Below are 17,207 nucleotides of genomic sequence, written 5' to 3'. Positions count from 1 at the left end.
AAAAAAAAAAAAAACACCCACCATAATGTCCACTTGTTTTTCACGGGTCGCCTGACATGACGTGTCTCTGGAGTTCGGAGCGTCTCATGTGATAAATTTCCCCAGAGATGAACCACCGGTGACTGCTGGGTCTCCCTGTCCCCACCGACAGAGCTTCAGATGTGATCTCTGTTTACAGCATGTACTGATGGTGTTTGAACTGGTTGTGTGACAACGATGATGGCAACAGAAGAAGGTATAAGAGAAGGCTGTGTGTTCCTTAGCAGCGTTTATGTGCACTTTTGCTGCTGGTATGAAAAAGGTACGATTAAAAAGAGAGAGGAAAATGGATGTGTAAATCCAAACGGTTAATGGGTGCTAGTGATGTGCATTAAAACAATAACGGCATCCATCCTTAGAGACAAGTGATCAAAATCAATAGAAAATACGTCTGATAGAATGCTGATTATTCCACTGAACTCCAATCCAGAACCGCACCCTTCTGGGGGACGTAGGCAGAGGTAACCCTTTTGCGGCTCAACCTCACAGCCCATTTAAGCAAGGTTGGTGGCATCAACTAACTCATTGGTTACTTAGCAACAACCTGTTGAGTACAGATTGTCTCATGGGCACATCCACACAAAGGTAATAAACTTTTATGACCACATGCTCTGTGACGCACTGACTCACACAGGAAACAGTGTTCACATCAAGCTATTTCTTACACTGAGCTGATGATCCTGATATCAGCTCAAGCATTCACAATAATACGCAACGTGACTGCCGCGCTCTGTGCAGCAATGGTAGCTGTGCTAGCTGTCCTGGTAGAGAAGAAACGGAGACTACCTCATTAAACATCAAAATAGCTCAGTTTAGTGGTACAGTAGCTACACAGCGCTCATATATCCATCTCAGAAACGGTCATCTCTCTGTTTACATGTATTACAATAGAAAAGAAAATCAATGTATGGTTAATATTCCCTCTATTTTAATGAGTATTTCCATCTACACACACACACACACACACTGCTCTCCCAAGCTATAAACACTGTAATGGCAACGGCAGTGCACAAAGTAAAAGTAGTTGATAACTGATAATGTAGAACTCAATGTGGTACTTTATACTTTAACATCATCAGCTTACCTGCAACAAAAAGCAGCTCAGTTTAGTGGTGCAGCCTCTACACAACGCTCACATCCATCTTATAAACGGTCATCTCGCTGTCTGATAGCGCGATATTTCCCTAAGAATTCCTTTTCTCCTTCGATGTCTTTGTCATTGGTGGAGCGTTACTGACCCCTACTGGTGAATTACTGACATAATTTCCAAACAAAACACAACGACTAAAGAACACACAAAACAAGAAACAATAAATTTTTATAAACCGTTATGCTAACATAGCCTATGTGCCACAATATACCTGACAACAAGAAGGTGTACACTTCAGGACAGTTTACTCTAAATCAGTCTATTTCCTGTAGGAAAAATATGACGTGTTTTCTTATTTAATGTAGTGTATGTCTATAGTTTTGTTTATCACATGTATGAATATTTTTTATACATCTACTTATTGCAAAAACGAGCCATCACAGAGACAGTTTCTTCCCCCAGGCTGTCTCTTTGATGAACGCAATGAACACCTTTCAGTCTAAGCAGACAGCTTCTCCGCTGTGGAACAAATTAAGCATATTGCACTGTCATAACAATTCTTCCTTTTTCTCTCCTATAATACAATATTAAAAAATGGCTGCAAATATATGTGCAGATTGTTCCTTTATTCTTATTTAATTTACTCTAAATCAGAATGAAAATACACTTTATTGATCCCCAAAGGGAAATTGCTTATTTGTTTACAAGCTGCTCCATTCAAAATGTTAAATATTAGCAAATACAAATATAACCTTAAGTAACATAAAAATTACTAAAAAGCATTAAATTATAAGTAATTTAAAATTGACTGAATATAAAATAAATACAATATAACAAGTGTATATGAAAATATTCAGAGTTGGGCAATGTATAGTTTGATTGCTACAAGCAAGAACCTTGTATTTCTAATCTGTGTCTCTACTGTGACCGCTTAAAACCAAAATCAAATTCCTTGTTTGTGCACATAATATTGGCCAACAAATTTGATTCTGATTCTAACTTAGTGACTTATTTAGGTTTTAAATTGTGACTGTTCCGGACATCAATACAAAACTCTTAGGTTATGTCACCTTTTTTCAATAAAACTGAACATACTGTTTATTGAATATCTCAAAGTGAAGATTTGAAAAGTCAGACTCAGCGGCTTACTCATTGGATGAGAAGTCTTCAAAATTACTGGCTATCAATTATTATTACTGGCAGAGTTATGTCACCACCAAACGTTTTACGGTCAGCAGGTGTTTAATTAATGCCTGTTGTTACTCATTAAACACCTGCTGGTTTGGGTGCTAAATAAACACCAGTAGGTGGCGCTTTTAATGATTATTAGGTGTCAGGTGGCAATGGAAATCGCCTCATTATTATTGGAAACAGCTGTCCATATGCTTGCTGTGACAACGTGAAAGGTGGGCTTGGCATTCATTTCAGACCAGAGTTAAGAAGGTATTGCATCAAAATATTTCTAAAGGTTTCAGTGCACATTTAGTTTGTACAAACAGAGGCACAGAGAAGTTGGATGAGGGATAAACAAGGAGCTCACAGCACTTAATAAACCATTATGAGAGGAGTAACACCATTTAAGAAGTTTGGAAAAAAAAACTGCAATTAAAAAACAAGTCTACAAAGGAATCTGATGTGGTCTATATTGTTCGTTTTACTTTGCAAAAGCTGCCACAGGCGGCTTCATCTGAGCAAGGAAAGCTTTTACACAAGCAGACAGGGAAGCTTGTGAAAAAGGGGCTTTATGTGTCCCATTTAATGGACACCAGTAAACAATCTGTTTAGGTTTTCCAACCAAAACATTTTTGACACCTGTTGAAAAGTCTTCACTTGCAAAGCATTTCGGGAGCCGATTTATTTAGCTCGACGTTTTGTTTTGTCTTTAGAACCTGGCGTTATTAAGTGTGTGAGCTAGATGTGTGATGCAGAAGAGGAATTTATCCAGATGGAGGTGACTGATTCATGACTGTCAGCCCAGAAGTGTCAACATGGTCCCAATCAACACTATCAGGTGTGTAAAAGAATACTTTGAAGTTGCTGATATAATGTCAGCAAATGCAGGGAACATTATGTGTCACACATGATCTGAGGCACAACTAGTCTAAACAGGGAAAGCTGTTGTCATACATGGTAGCTACCTCTTCCTTTAGTTTGTTTTTCAATGGATTCTGTTGAACCACATTGCAATCGCAATGTGTCAAATTTCAGCTAATTTTTATCACTTTTTTCAGCTTCAAGTTAATTCAGCAACCATTGTGGGTTTGTCATTCGTTAACACAGGGGTGCCAACAAATTTGTCCACGTGTATATGTCCAGGCATTGAAATACTATTGTAAACAACTAGCTACCTTTTATATTTTTTGTTGCATCAGAAAGGTGCTGGAATTATTTAGGCGTTTCATTGGGCACTAAATTATTGGACTGATTGTAATTTTGCAGTGAAGATGCTCTAGTGTGTCTCGGGACTTTAGCACTGGAGGTAATTGAGGATAAACACATCTCTCACTGTTGATATATATGGTTTTTATTTTTACAGGAAAATATTTTGAAGGGGAGCTGATAAAGACGGAAAAAAATTAACTGAATTTGAAACCATTAACTAAGGAAGGTCTGTATTCTACAGAAGCGGATTAGGGCCACTGGAAAAAAAAAATTAAACACTTCTGACTTTAATCTCAGAATTCTGAGAAAAAAAGTCAGAATTCTGACTTTAATCTGAAAAATAATAATTCTGACTTTTAGAATTCTGACTTTAATCTCAGAACTCTGAGTTTAAAGACAGTATTTATGTTTATTTTTTTTCCCCAGTGGCCCTAATCCTCTTCCATAGTATGCCTTTAAAGGGCATCTGAACATATCTTTTAACTAAGAAAAGATATGTTGTAAACTTTGATGAATACTCCCTAAGGAAAAGTATCACGTCTATGTAATTACAAAACTACACTGAGTTTAGCCAGCCACAGTTTTACTACGTCCATAATTTGATTAACTGGGATGTAAATACTTTGGTGACCATGTGAGTGGGCTACTCTTGATAAATCACTTAGACAATGGAGAGCTTATTAGAGTCCCCTTCCTGTCTTCCTAGAGGTTGGATGTGGGGTCTGCTGTGCTTCCTGTCACTGTTAGATTGGATCTACTCTTCTTGGCGTATCCTAACAAGCGGCTAATGGATTGTTTCTGGCTGTGGCTTTTCAAAAGAGTCATTTGCAGAACTTCTTCAGATGCCACTAATACAAATTCCAATCATCAGTACTGCTGTGCTGTCTGGTCGATACACAAGGGTTCACAAAGTGTGTTTACAAGTCTATAGATGACAACAAATGATGCAGAAATTAGCCAATAAATAATTGAAGTGATTTAAAAAGGAAAATGGGGGCAAACTGGGTAAAAACCACTGCATACAAGTCTTATTTCCATAAGACTTTTAATTACTAATGTCGTTTGTGCTGTGATCCTAAAGATAATACAATGAATTTACAGAGGTTATGAAAGGTCTACCAACTTCCACACATTACCTAAATTATTCATTTGTGCTGCTAGTTTTTCTACGCTACTATAATTGTAGTCATATTAAGGTCAACTAAAGGTGTGTGAGTGTTACTTGAAAATACTGCAAATAACCTGTGTCGGTTAGTACATTATTAACATATTATTAACCAACAAACGGAGGTCATTTGTACAAAGTGTCGTCACTTTTTTACAGGCTCACTTTGCTCTACTAGTTAGATTTTAGAGGTAAGCTGTGACTTATGTTCTGGTTAAGTTTAGGATAAGAAATAGACTAGTGCTGGTTAGGCTTAGGGAAAATGCCTGGTTTAGGCATGAATTCAGTTAATAAAATGTGCAAAGTCCTCAGTTTGTATAGAAGTGCAAGGATGTATGTGTGTTGGGGAGAAAATCCACAATAAATTCAAATATTTCCACCCAGTTCCTGTTTTTTTTAAAAAAACATCAAGTCGGTTGCTGTGTGATCATTCCACCCTGGAAAAAACAAACAAACAAAAAAAAAAACAATTAAACTTTATTACTAAACCCTCCAAATAATCATCACTTGTGTTACTTTGATTACTTTTTTTAAACATCTGGACTATGGGTCCAGATGTTCTTTGCTAGCGTGTCTTCAATTACTCTGGCATAGCTGTGAAATAACCTGCCTTGTAAATGGATAATTTACCATCACCAAGAAAGCCTTACAATTTCCTTCTTATCGACTTCAGTTAGAATCTTATCTACACATTACGGTTTGAGTTATACTTCAATACACAGGTATAAGTGAACTATATATTAGACAGATAGAAATCAGTAACGGAAGAATGTTGCTGAATATCACGTTTGGCGCCACACAGTTATTCTGCTGAGGTGTAAAGTGTGTAAGACGACCACCTTGGCAGAGTTTAAAAGAATAAAACATTGATTAAACAGCTCAGATCTACCTGCAAAGAACATTTTATCATCCATGTTAATTATTCACTAGGCCCAGTGATGTCTCTCTTATAAAAGTGTTTTCCATTTCTAAATCATTTAGCACAAAGAAAAGTGCTGAGAAGAAAACAAATAAGTATCCCCCTGCTTGATAATGGTGAACAAATGCGGTAATCAAAATGACTGCTGAGGGAGCTGGTTTTAAATGGTAGGACTAATAATCCAACAGATTTAAAACTCGCTGATCTCATTAGGAATTCAGCCTATAAGCTACAACTAAATGAGGAATGCCAGAATGACCTCACAGGCTCTTTTATAGCAGGTGCAATGAAGGGGCAGGAGCATGTAGGACTTCAGTTTGATATGCAAATCCTTCTCATCTTTAGGGATGGCAGCCCAGTGGCCGCAGTTGCTGAACTTGATTCATCGTGTCGGATGCATGACAAACTGCTGGCTCATTTAAAGTTATGCTAATCATCATGAGTCGGACCTGTCCTGCAGGGCACGGTTGCAAAATTTCTGCAGTAGTTTGTTCCAGGCTGTGTTCAGGTTTTAGCTTAAGAACTGCTAATCAGCAGTGCTGCAGAGGAACTACATAATTCTACCTTAGTTTGTAGTTAATTGGAATCGGCTTTCAATTATCTAAGAGGACTTGGATCAAGCTTGTACCTCCAAATAATATATGACTGAATAGATTATCAAATGAATGGAATAAATGCAATAGAATACTCTTCTTCCATTTTAAGGCAGCCCCCGTATTGACTTAATTAAATGACATTTTTTACTTTTTCCAATTAGGCTTAAGGAGAATAGAAGGGCTCCAACTAATGATTCTTTTGGTAATCAATTATTCTGACAATTAATTTATGAATTGTATAAAAAAAATTAACCAGGTGAAGCTAAAACTATGCAATTTGGTGAGTTCTGGATAGACCAGATTTACAGGCAAAGGTTGTTTTTTTTTTATCAAAATATTTTTGTACAGTTTTGGCTTAATTACTACTCTGAATACATTTTTTTGACAAATGGACTTCTTTTGAGTCTTTATAGTCTAGGTAATGATTAGACAATTATTCATTTACTTAACGATTAATTCACTTGACTTTGTTTCAGGCCCAGAGAATACAACAACTGTAATGCAGGTTGGATCAGCATTATAATTTTTCATCCAAGGGGTATACATTCACACGTGCACATGTTCTTGAAGTGAAGCATTTAATTAATCTCTTGTTAACTAGCACAAGATTCCAGAGGGATCTCTACATACTGCCATGAATATCAAAGCCTTCTCATGAGTCTGAAGATTGGCATAATATAGTTATAGGTCCCAGAAAAATATCTGTAAAAAATGGATAAATAAAAGTTTACATTTTTCATTTTCTTATAATCATATTCTGGTACTAGTATATTCAGCTTCCAAACAAATAATCTAAAGCTGCTTCAGTCTTTTATTTTAAGGTAAAACTAACAAACTACATTACCCTGAATCTCATTTAATGACCTTTGGATATAAGCATATATCCAAAGGTCCCATGTGATCCTGTATGTAGAAGTAGATAAAGACATTGGATGGCAGAGAAGCTACACCAGAGACATATTCTGTGCTTATTACAAATTCTTTTGATCAAAAAATCCATTACCCAGAAAAAAAAAAAAACATGGGCTGTGTAGTTTTACCAGAGTACTTCCTTGAAATCTTAATTTTTTAAGGATGGCAAAAACAGCATCCCAATGTAGTTTTGTCTCGCCATGTATTCTGAATGTATTGTTACACCACAAATGTCATTATTTTTTGTAGCTGCTTCGGTACAATAGTTGACCATCTAAGCGTCTGAGACAGAAAAAGATCTATGTTGTCTCTCCGGCTCCTGCAGCTTGTTTCCCCTTTTGAAAGCAGAGAAACCATTATACAGCCTGCCACACTGTTTCCATATTAAGTACAGGTTGCTGCCACTCACAGCAACACCAGCAACATGTGGGGGCAGACTGCCGCCGAGCCCTTCGATTCATCTCCACTGACAGCTTCCACATTCACCTTATTGAGCTACATGAAAAGGTTCTCAGGCCAGCTGTGGTGTTTGGAAAGTGTCTGCTTGTTGTTGTCCTCGCTCATAGGAAAGAAATCTGACATCCACTGCTCATATACAGATCACATACCAAGGTGCTCAGTTCACCACTGATCTACTGGGAGAGGCTGCTTTACAGTGTTTGGCAACTCATTAGTGAAATGACAGCTTGAATTAGAGACGCGTCCTCCTTTGAGAGACTTTAAAGCTTTAGCGGGTTATATTTTTTAATAAAATCTGTTGCTGTTTTAATTAGATCAGTGTGTGTCTTTTCAGGTCTCTTCAGGCAGCCTTCTATATAAACATGGCTTTACTGTTTGTGTGGCCTGATGGGTAAAACTGTGCACAATTTTAAAGTATGTCAACATGAAAAAGAAATCAAAGGTTCAATGAAAATGCTCAGTTTTAGTACAGTAAATACAGCAGCTCCTCAGGTGTGTGCCGAGTGATTCTCTTCAGATCTGAGCGTGAATGAAGGCGGAGAGGATCAATGATGTCTTTGATCTATTCTCTCGGTTCCAAGAGACAGGCGTCGTAGAAGGGTTTCTTTTTAAGAAGCATTTTAATGTTTTATGTTGGGTTTCCGTTTGAATCTTCCCAGCTGAACGTTTAAAGGAAGAGTGTGTAAAATCAACTTTTTTTTGTTGTTTTATATCATTTTATTCCCTTATCAAAAGCAAAGCTGGAGTATTGCTTTGATTCATTCATGCATGTTTGAGACATCTTTGAATCTCCTTATTCTGCTCCCTGTGCTCCTCCAGACTAGCAGCAGCAATTAGCAAACATATGGTGGAACTGCAAGACTCCTGAGCTTATCCAAAGAACTACTTCGCAATCCAACAACACTCCAAAGAGCGGCTGTAAAAAGCTTAGCGAAGAAACACTGATGACGTGCTGGAGGCGTGAGCGTCGGAAAGTGTAGAAACTTCTTAAAGAGACAGAGGCTCATTTTCCAGGTGTTCAGTTGTGAAGTCAAATTTCTGTTATGTTTGATATATATGGTATTTTTATAACAACAGTAGGTAACATAGTTGATTGTGCTATAAAAAGGCACTATGTATCAGGGAAAATACATAAACTGCTCCTCTGAGTTTAAATTGGCACTATGTGCAATAAATCATCAACTTTCCTCGCGTTAAAACAAACTATGTTTCATTTACTTTGAAAGCTCAGTAAATAATTTAACAAAATGTTATATATTTAGATGCCATAAAAAATTGATCAGTTCTATAAAAATATTGAAAATATGAAGAAATCTTCACACCAGTTACTAAATAAGATAAATTATTCATAGGCCCAATGATCGAAGTAGTGCTGTACAGTCACTTTCTCCATGCAGAGAGCTGGGAGGCATTTAAAGTGAATCAGCCTATAGGATTTCATTATAAGTTTCATAGCTGGAGGTGTAGAAGCTGCTCGTCTGGGAAGAACTCAGGGAGCCGAGGGGATAAAAGAGCAATGAAAGGATCTTCACCGTGAATCAACCGTGCAGGCTGGTGTCCGGCCAACCTTTTACTACCAGGCTGTGAGTTGAAGCTGTTAAGGAGGCCGCCAGACAGATTCAGCAGGACGGTTTGAATTATTCCAGTTGTAATGAAGGACATATTAATGGTAATTAAGGTACCCAAAGGAATGAACGAATTAATGGAATAATTAATGGAGGTTTAGCTGTGAGATTGCAATTTTTCTGAGAGGTAAGGATCTAAAGTGGTGGTCTGGCAGACTTTGTCCGATGTCATCTGACCAGAACAACTTCCGTATGTTTTCTACGTCTCCCTCATAGCTTGTGTGTTGTTTAAAGAAACTTCTTCAGATTTTCTTTCAACAATGTTTTTTTTTTTGTTTGCCTTTCTAGAACAACTACAGCTGTAACTGTTCTACACTTTGATTGGCTTGACTCTGGTTGGGTCACCAGAAGGTCGCCACATTCACAGATGACTTATTTATTTTTGAGCAGGTAAAATTTCAAAGGTATTTTTTTTTTCTCAGATGAAGTTTTTTGCAGGCAGATTTGGTGTAAAATTATTTGATAATTGCACAACCTAAATATTCAGTGTCTAAAAAAAATGTCTGGTTCTAATGAGACTATATTTCTTTCATACTTACTCCTCCTTGGCTCCAAACTAATCATCTCCAACCAGTAAGACTTTCCACAAATCTCACTCTCAGCAATATTCATTCTTGTTAAGCCTCTTCCTCGCAGTGATTCCACTCCTCCACATTAAAAGGAAACCCTCTGGGTCACGACATGTCCTACCACTTCCTGAATTGCAATAAACCTGTTAAACTTTTACCTTTGTTTCTTGAAAGTTTATACGTACATGGATCAGAAAGTTCACCAACAGCTATGACGACTTGCAAGCTTTCCTTTTTATCTGCAGATTGTGGGATCATTTGAAACGTAATTGAACAATTACTTGTGAAAAAAAAAATTCAATTAAATATCTGACATTGTGAATTTTTATGCTCACATACTAGAAAATCTTACATTGATTATTTTCTTTTCTTTTTTTTTTAAAGTGAAAATAATTATATATGAATATAAGTAAATTTCAGTAATAAATAAATAAATAAATAAAGATTGCAAGAAAAGTTGGTCAATTTCTCTGTGAACCCCAAAATCTCAGCCCATAGTTCCTGGAGTTAGCCGTCTCTGCTGCGATACGTCTGTTAGTAATTTAAGACAGTCGCATCTTTGTATTGACCAGGTGCAGGAAGATGGGGAACGGAGATGACAAATTAAATGAGCTTGTTTTCATTCCACAGGAGGAAATGTGATCCAGTCGCCACGGCAACCAAGCCCAGCGGTTTCAGGAATACTCGAGAAATTAAAAACAAGACGTTATGTAAGGAAAATGAAAACAAAAAGAAATTATTATGAGTGTGTCAGAAGTGTGTGCGTTCCGATGTCACTGTGCTCAGATTAAACTGATTGTTGTTTATAATGTTACTAAACAAACGTTGTGACAGCTTGAGAGAAGCTTTTATTGGATAAATTCTCCATGAAAATTGAACAATAATTTAGATGTTTTTTTGTTTGTTTTTTTCCAGTTGAAAGGACAGTGGTGTAATCTAATTGGTTGTGGATCCTTTCAAGTTTAGAGTACAACATAATTCAGATATCCAGCAGCACTCAAAGCACTAATCACACACTCGTACTGCGCTACAACATGGCCAGGACAAATCAGTTTATCTGTGCTAAGAAGGTGCCAAAGCCTCGTAGTTCTTTCTGACCCTTCTTTCCTGATAGATTCTCCCTCCGCTCGGCTCACCGAGCATGAAATCATTCGGGCAGAATGACAGGGTGTTTGGCTGGTGAGCAGGAGCCCAAGATTTGTTTCTCTGTAGATAAACGTTGTTGATTGTTGGCCTCTGCGATTAGGGGGTGCAGAGAGGTTCAGCAATTCTCCTAATCGACAACCCAGTTATCTCTGTGGAGAAATATTAGCTATTTTGTTGCTGATGAAATATTACAAACAAGTTGAAATTATATTTTTGATGGAGTCCCTGCCAGACCAAGAGCAAATTATCGCATAACAGTTTTTTCCCCCCGTGGGTACAGATATTTACAGTAAACATGAGTGGATCAATCCAAAATATTGATAATATCGATACCAAATCAGTACTGGATTGTGGTAAGCTTGATACTTTAGTTTCAGATTCACACTTTTAAGTGAATTTTATTTTTGAAGTTTCTCAACTCTACCTCAAGAGATTTTGTTTCAATTTGCTCTTAAATGATACTTTTTTGCACTTTTACTAACAACGCACACAAATAATGTTAGTACGTTAAAAATATTTTGTAGACACCTAAAAACTTAGTCCAAATTCTCTGCTTAAATGAAATGTTTTTTTTTTTTTGGACAAATCAGCATTCCATATCCTATTATACATGTATTTTTAAAAATCTTGTTGATAAACTTGTAACTCTGCATTGGGCCAAAAGCAACCAGACAATTGTTGCCAGCATCCTTTATTATTCTAGCCTGTGTTATTATGAGATCAAAGCCAAACGGATGACCCGTCATTGGACAAAATTAAGGGAACAGGGCATGTTTCCCAAAAACATCTATTACAATTAAATTCTCACTCAAACAGTGGCAACAAAGAGACTGTGATTATGATCAAGAGTGGAAATGAAGCAAGGACGTTTGATCTGGGGAGATGCTGTGCAGATGAGATTTTTGTCAACAACTTTTTACTGATGAACCACAAGGGCAACTGAAATTTATTACCATCCCACAAGCTAAAGTTGCTCCTTGAACTCATTCCTTTTTTCCCTGCAGTGGGTCATTCTCTCAGCCTCTGCAGCAAAATGTGCGTTCTATTGGGAATGATCACCAGGAGCACAGCGCCGTGCTTTTTGGAAATGATGTTAGTAAACTAGAAGCTGCTGCTGATGTGTTGCACAGAGATAAGGTCAGAAAGCAAACAATATAAATCATGAGAAGTTATTAAAGGAGAGCGCTGTCAATTATCTTAAAAAGATGAAGCTTTTATGGCTTAGATTCAAATGAGACTCTGCACAGAATGCACCTGTGGTACCGACACACGGCTGCCATTAAAAAATGATGCTGTTTCATATTTAGCGTGTGTATTGCTATGGACTCCAGATGTGGTATTTAAAGGTTGTGTGGCGGGGGTGTAGGTTTCTCAGCCTATTAGGTTTTTATGATAACATTTCAGAAACTATCCAACACTAATTCTGCAGCTAAAAAAAGGAAGGGGCAGATGCACAAGGCTATCAGTGGATGCAAAATCAGAATCTGGGTGTGATCCCAGTTCTGAAAGTAGATGCAATGACAGATATACTCCAAAAATAGCTAAATAAAAACTGTACTGCCCACATTTAAATAAAACATCATTCATGAAGCTAGGGTAGAAGTCACCTATACTTATGTGCAGTATATTTATATACACAACAACCAGAGCAAATATCTCTACACTGTCCAAAACCCAATCTGCATGTTTTATTCATATGGTGCCAATAAGGGATGGAAATTACTTTTGTGCAACAAAAGAAAAAGAAATAAGCGACATGTTGTGCTGCTGGCATTACAAAAAAGAAAAAAGGTTTACGGAATTAGGTTTGTCTTCCGTCAAGGTTTGCCTTATGTTTTGCTCACACTATTTGCTTTATTTCTGCTCAGGATTTGCATCTAACACATGCAAATGTGGAGCAATTTGTATCAATGTTTATCAACTACAAACACAGTGGATGCTAAAGAAGCAGAAAAAAAATGTTTTTCCTTTTCGCTATAAATAATCCTGTTCCTTTAACATTTTTTTTTTCTTTTTGCTTAACTTCAGCTTTATTGGTGCATATTTTTCTCTTGCTGACTTCATTTTAAAATGTTCAACTTCACAACTATTACAATATCATTTAAATTTTTATTTTGTTTTCATTCTCTAGTGATAGTTTTATCTGCTAATTTCAGGTTTTGTTTTCTACTCATATTTTTATGTACTGTAAATCTAACAATTTGTAATTTGTTTTTTTTTATTTCGCTTTCCTAAGAGAGGTTTTACTTACTATGACTGACATTGAGAGGGGATTAAAAAAACGTGGATAGTTATTTATGCTGACAAGTGAATTTAAGTATGTGAAAATTATTTTAATGTATAATACTTTCATGGCAATCATTCAGATATTTTTTCCCAAGGGACACAGACAGAGGACAAAATGAAGAAACTTGCATGAGAGGAGAGAGAACTATGCTGACCAGGCACTGACCTGACCTGGTGTTGCTAAAAACTTTCAGACCAGCATCTGACCGGAAGAATAATGCTGTGATAGTTTGCTAAAGTCAAATTACATTTATTTAATATATCCTGCTCAGAATTTAAAACAGGGAACATCACTGACCGGTAAAAGTCGGTTAGAAACATGGAGGGAATAGTGGCGACAGTTATACAGTAGTGTCATTTTATACAACACTGAAATTAATTGAAGAGGAGTTACTTTTACTTTCACCTCTCTGCAATTTAATTATTTAGCAGTTTTAGTCATTTTTTGCCAAAGTTGTAGCAACAGATTCCTTTAAAGTGCAAAGCCTTGGGTGATGCTCTGACTGAATGCTCAAGGACAGAAACAGGACAAAGCATGACATCTAAACGTTTAAACCCAGTGCATACACACATACAGGAGTGTACCGCAAACACCAGATTTGTTCAGCATCTTGCTGAGAATGCCTCCAGGTGGACACAATGTGATGCGACAGGTGGACATGCGTTTGTGGATCATTGCTGCAGAGAAGAACATCAAAGCTTGTTCAAGACCAACTAGAGTGAGACATGAAGCGTTCCCCCAACACACTCAGCCACGTCCAAACTTGTGCACAGACAAAATCAGTCAAAAAGAAGTCACGTTAACCAGAAGCATCAATGCTGCTGCAGAAAATCCTGTAAAACAGTTGCACCACTACCCATAAACAGATTCAGCTCGAGTTTTTCTTGCTTCTATTTTGTGCATTCTGGTAATTCTGACTTTAGAATCTCTTCAGTAATGTAGCAAAAGACAAGGAAGGCTGAAAAACTGAGATAAAATATTAAAATAAAACAAGTCAAATTGAAATTTGAAAATATACAACAGAAAGACATTACATAAACATGGCCACAGGCAGGAAGTACCTTTTATGTTCAGTTGAGCATGTTCTGCATTAGTCTCTTGTTAAATATGGAGGGTATAATTCATGACAATAAGTAGATTTGACAACATGCTTCCCTCCTTTGTTTGATGCAGATTGGTCAGTTCCACCCACAGGAATAACAAACTACTTTGAATACAATTATTTAGATTTTTGATGTCGTCCTCCCACAGGTTTTCACCCCAGCAGAGCCTCCAAAGAAAACAACACTGGTGACCAGAGACTCATCCTGGGCTTGGAGCCACACATGTAAAGGAGCTGCAGGGGGAGAAATGGGTGGCATCTGTTAAACTCCATGTTTATGGTTTCACAGATTTCCCCATATCTCTCACTTTATGGCTGGAGGAGTGTCAAGATTCCAATATTTTCCAAGATTTTTTTTGTTGAGACTGAAATCGATCAGCAGCATTGCAGTTGCTGGCCTTTAAGTCAGACATTAGTGGTGTGATCCATTCGTCTGACTCATGTTCCCTCATTAGATGCTGAAACCTTTTCTTTCAATTTTATTTCACCCTTTTCCAATTTTCACTTGCCTTTGTTTTGCCCACTCATTTTATGCAATTTTGGTTTCCTAATCTCTTTGGTGACGCAAGGAAAGAGTGAATAGGTGGAGCTTTTGGCTTTTCAAACCTAGATTTTCCTGGAGCATATTTGAAAAGAAGACATGTGTTGCATTTGCAAATGGACACAGTCACATAAATTTTCATTATTGTAGTATTTTTATAAAGTACCAAAAATAGTGTCTGTCTCTTTGATGCATAATTTTTGATTATCCCTTATAACAGGGGCAGTTCTTATATATTTGATGTTCGTAAATGTGCTATACAAAGCAGTCTTTGGTTGTTCCGTGATCTGCTTTTTAACTACTTATATCTACTTGCTCACCTTTACAAAAACGATTTCTAAACTCTTGCAAAAAGAACAATACGAAATCCCATTCCATTTAACAAAAGCTGATTTTTGAATCTGTAGGGTCTGCATTGTCTTTCTCAGTGCTTTAGCACAAACAATGTAACTTTCCTAAACCTGCAATTTTCCAGATTGACCATAATTGAACTATTTTGTGGTTTTGATTTGTAGAGGTCCACCCTGCGGTCGCCTTAGAGAACCATTAGGATGGCTGGATGACTGCGCTCAAGCCCGTCACCCTCAGCAGGGGGCAGCCTTTGTTTCTCCTAATAATCAGTTAAGGTCTTCTTCTACCCACGACCACTCAGTTATCTCTGTCCGTAATAACACAGCTGCCTGAGAAATGTGGCAGGAGCCCCCTCGAAGCTCAGCGCTTTTGGTGAAAACGAGCCAGCAGCCGCTCTTTGAAGACAGGCTGCGTGGAGCATACGACTCTCGAGCCCTCCCAGGGTTTAATGTCTTATTATTTTCCTCAGACAGAAACAAAATGAACAGTTTTGTCAGCGGGGACGCTGCTGTCTTTGTGTCACTTCCTTTAAACGCACAGCAAGAGGGGAGCAGGATGAGAAATGAGGGAAACTGTAGAAAGTCACTTTTGCGTCATTAGCTGGAATCTAACATCTGAGGGTGTTTTCAGAGGATCAGTCATGTACTCAAGGCGAATTATATAGGAGAAAGGATCAGGATGCTCAAACGTAGAGCCAAATATAGAATCACCTCATTATTTCTTTTTTCAGTCACCGTAGCAATGCAGGGGTGTCAGCATATCTGTAGCTCTCCTGCAACACATCGTCGGATTAGGACACTTTGTTCCCTTTAACCTGATTATTTACGTCAGTCAGGGAACTCATTCTGAATATAATCAGACATTTCAGTTTGGGAAAAAAAATAACATTTAAATCAGGCTAATGAGATTTTTTATTTTTTACATTTTCTGACATGTGACTATAGAAGCACCTGGGACTTTCTTGTCTTGTAAATGAGTTGACATACTTAATGTATCAAACTTTTATGTGAAAGTGTTTCATATTTTGTGAGAAAATTGCAGTTGCATAAATGAAGTATGTATACCAATTTTGAAGTGCCACCATTGCAAATATAAAGCAGTTTTTTTTATTGTTTCATCCAACAGCCAAAAATGTCAATGTAATTTATTGGGATATTGTATGACAGGCAAACTAGAGAAGCAGCAAAGAGATCCAAGGACACTCTGGATGAGCTGCAGAGATTCACAGAACAGGAGAAACAGACCCAAAATATATAATCTTGCAGAGTGCGTTTTATTCTCTCTCTCTTTTATTTTATTTTGATATTAAACTTCATATAACAGTTATCATATAAAATGTCTAGTACTTGACATTTTTGGCATTATGTTCCTCTCACAACTTACGATTTGCAATTATTTTTCTTTCTATATGAAATCACGAGAGAAAAATCAAAACAAACAAACCACAAGCAAAAAAAGAATCACAAATGATTTAACCAAAAATTGGTACCAGAAAAAAGTACATATTTGACCTTGGAGATGGGAGGAACAAACAATTTTTTTCACAAAAAATCTGATCTTATTGGTTTGATATAGTTCAGTCATCCTTTCCACATGTTCTCAAATGTATTCCATTCAAGTCTACAGAAAGAGCTTCTCCATAACATAATCTTGCACAGTATCAATGGTATTGACGGTTTGTTTTTTGCATGCAAAACAGGGGTTAGCATCCTCCATTATGTTCATCTGTGTCTTCTTGTACCTGGTAACCTGTAGGCCATCCAGCACTCGTGCATAAAAGGTGTGACAGCATGATTAATTGTGCCTAGTTCAGAGGCAAACCAAGCTGGCCAACGGATAAGTGAGGATTCCTCAGCAGTGGAAAAGAAGTAACTGTTTAACGTGAAGAAGGAACTGTTACAATGATAAATGGAAGCACAGAAACAGCCTGCTGATGTCTTTAAAACAAATTGTCTGGGATTTTAAAGCAATATATTTTTCATAAGGATAAATGGGTTTTAATCTTCCATTTAGGCACTGTGATG

The 17,207-nt window shown here is 37.2% G+C and overlaps 1 long non-coding RNA gene across 1 annotated transcript; it reads left to right on the top strand.

The window, feature by feature from the left end:
- Positions 1 to 2,451: 2,451 nt before the first annotated feature.
- LOC106936019 (uncharacterized) lies at positions 2,452 to 15,880 on the top strand. Its single transcript, XR_001422036.1, has 4 exons — positions 2,452 to 2,535; positions 3,016 to 3,140; positions 10,387 to 10,466; positions 14,441 to 15,880. It is a non-coding gene; the product is annotated as an uncharacterized LOC106936019 (long non-coding RNA).
- The last annotated feature ends 1,327 nt before the right edge of the window (positions 15,881 to 17,207 follow it).

Source organism: Poecilia latipinna, unplaced genomic scaffold (genome assembly GCF_001443285.1).
Source record: "Poecilia latipinna isolate Pla-1442-1.1 unplaced genomic scaffold, P_latipinna-1.0 Scaffold2063, whole genome shotgun sequence".
NCBI lineage: Eukaryota > Metazoa > Chordata > Actinopteri > Cyprinodontiformes > Poeciliidae > Poecilia > Poecilia latipinna.
This window is presented reverse-complemented; position numbering and strand designations above follow the sequence as displayed.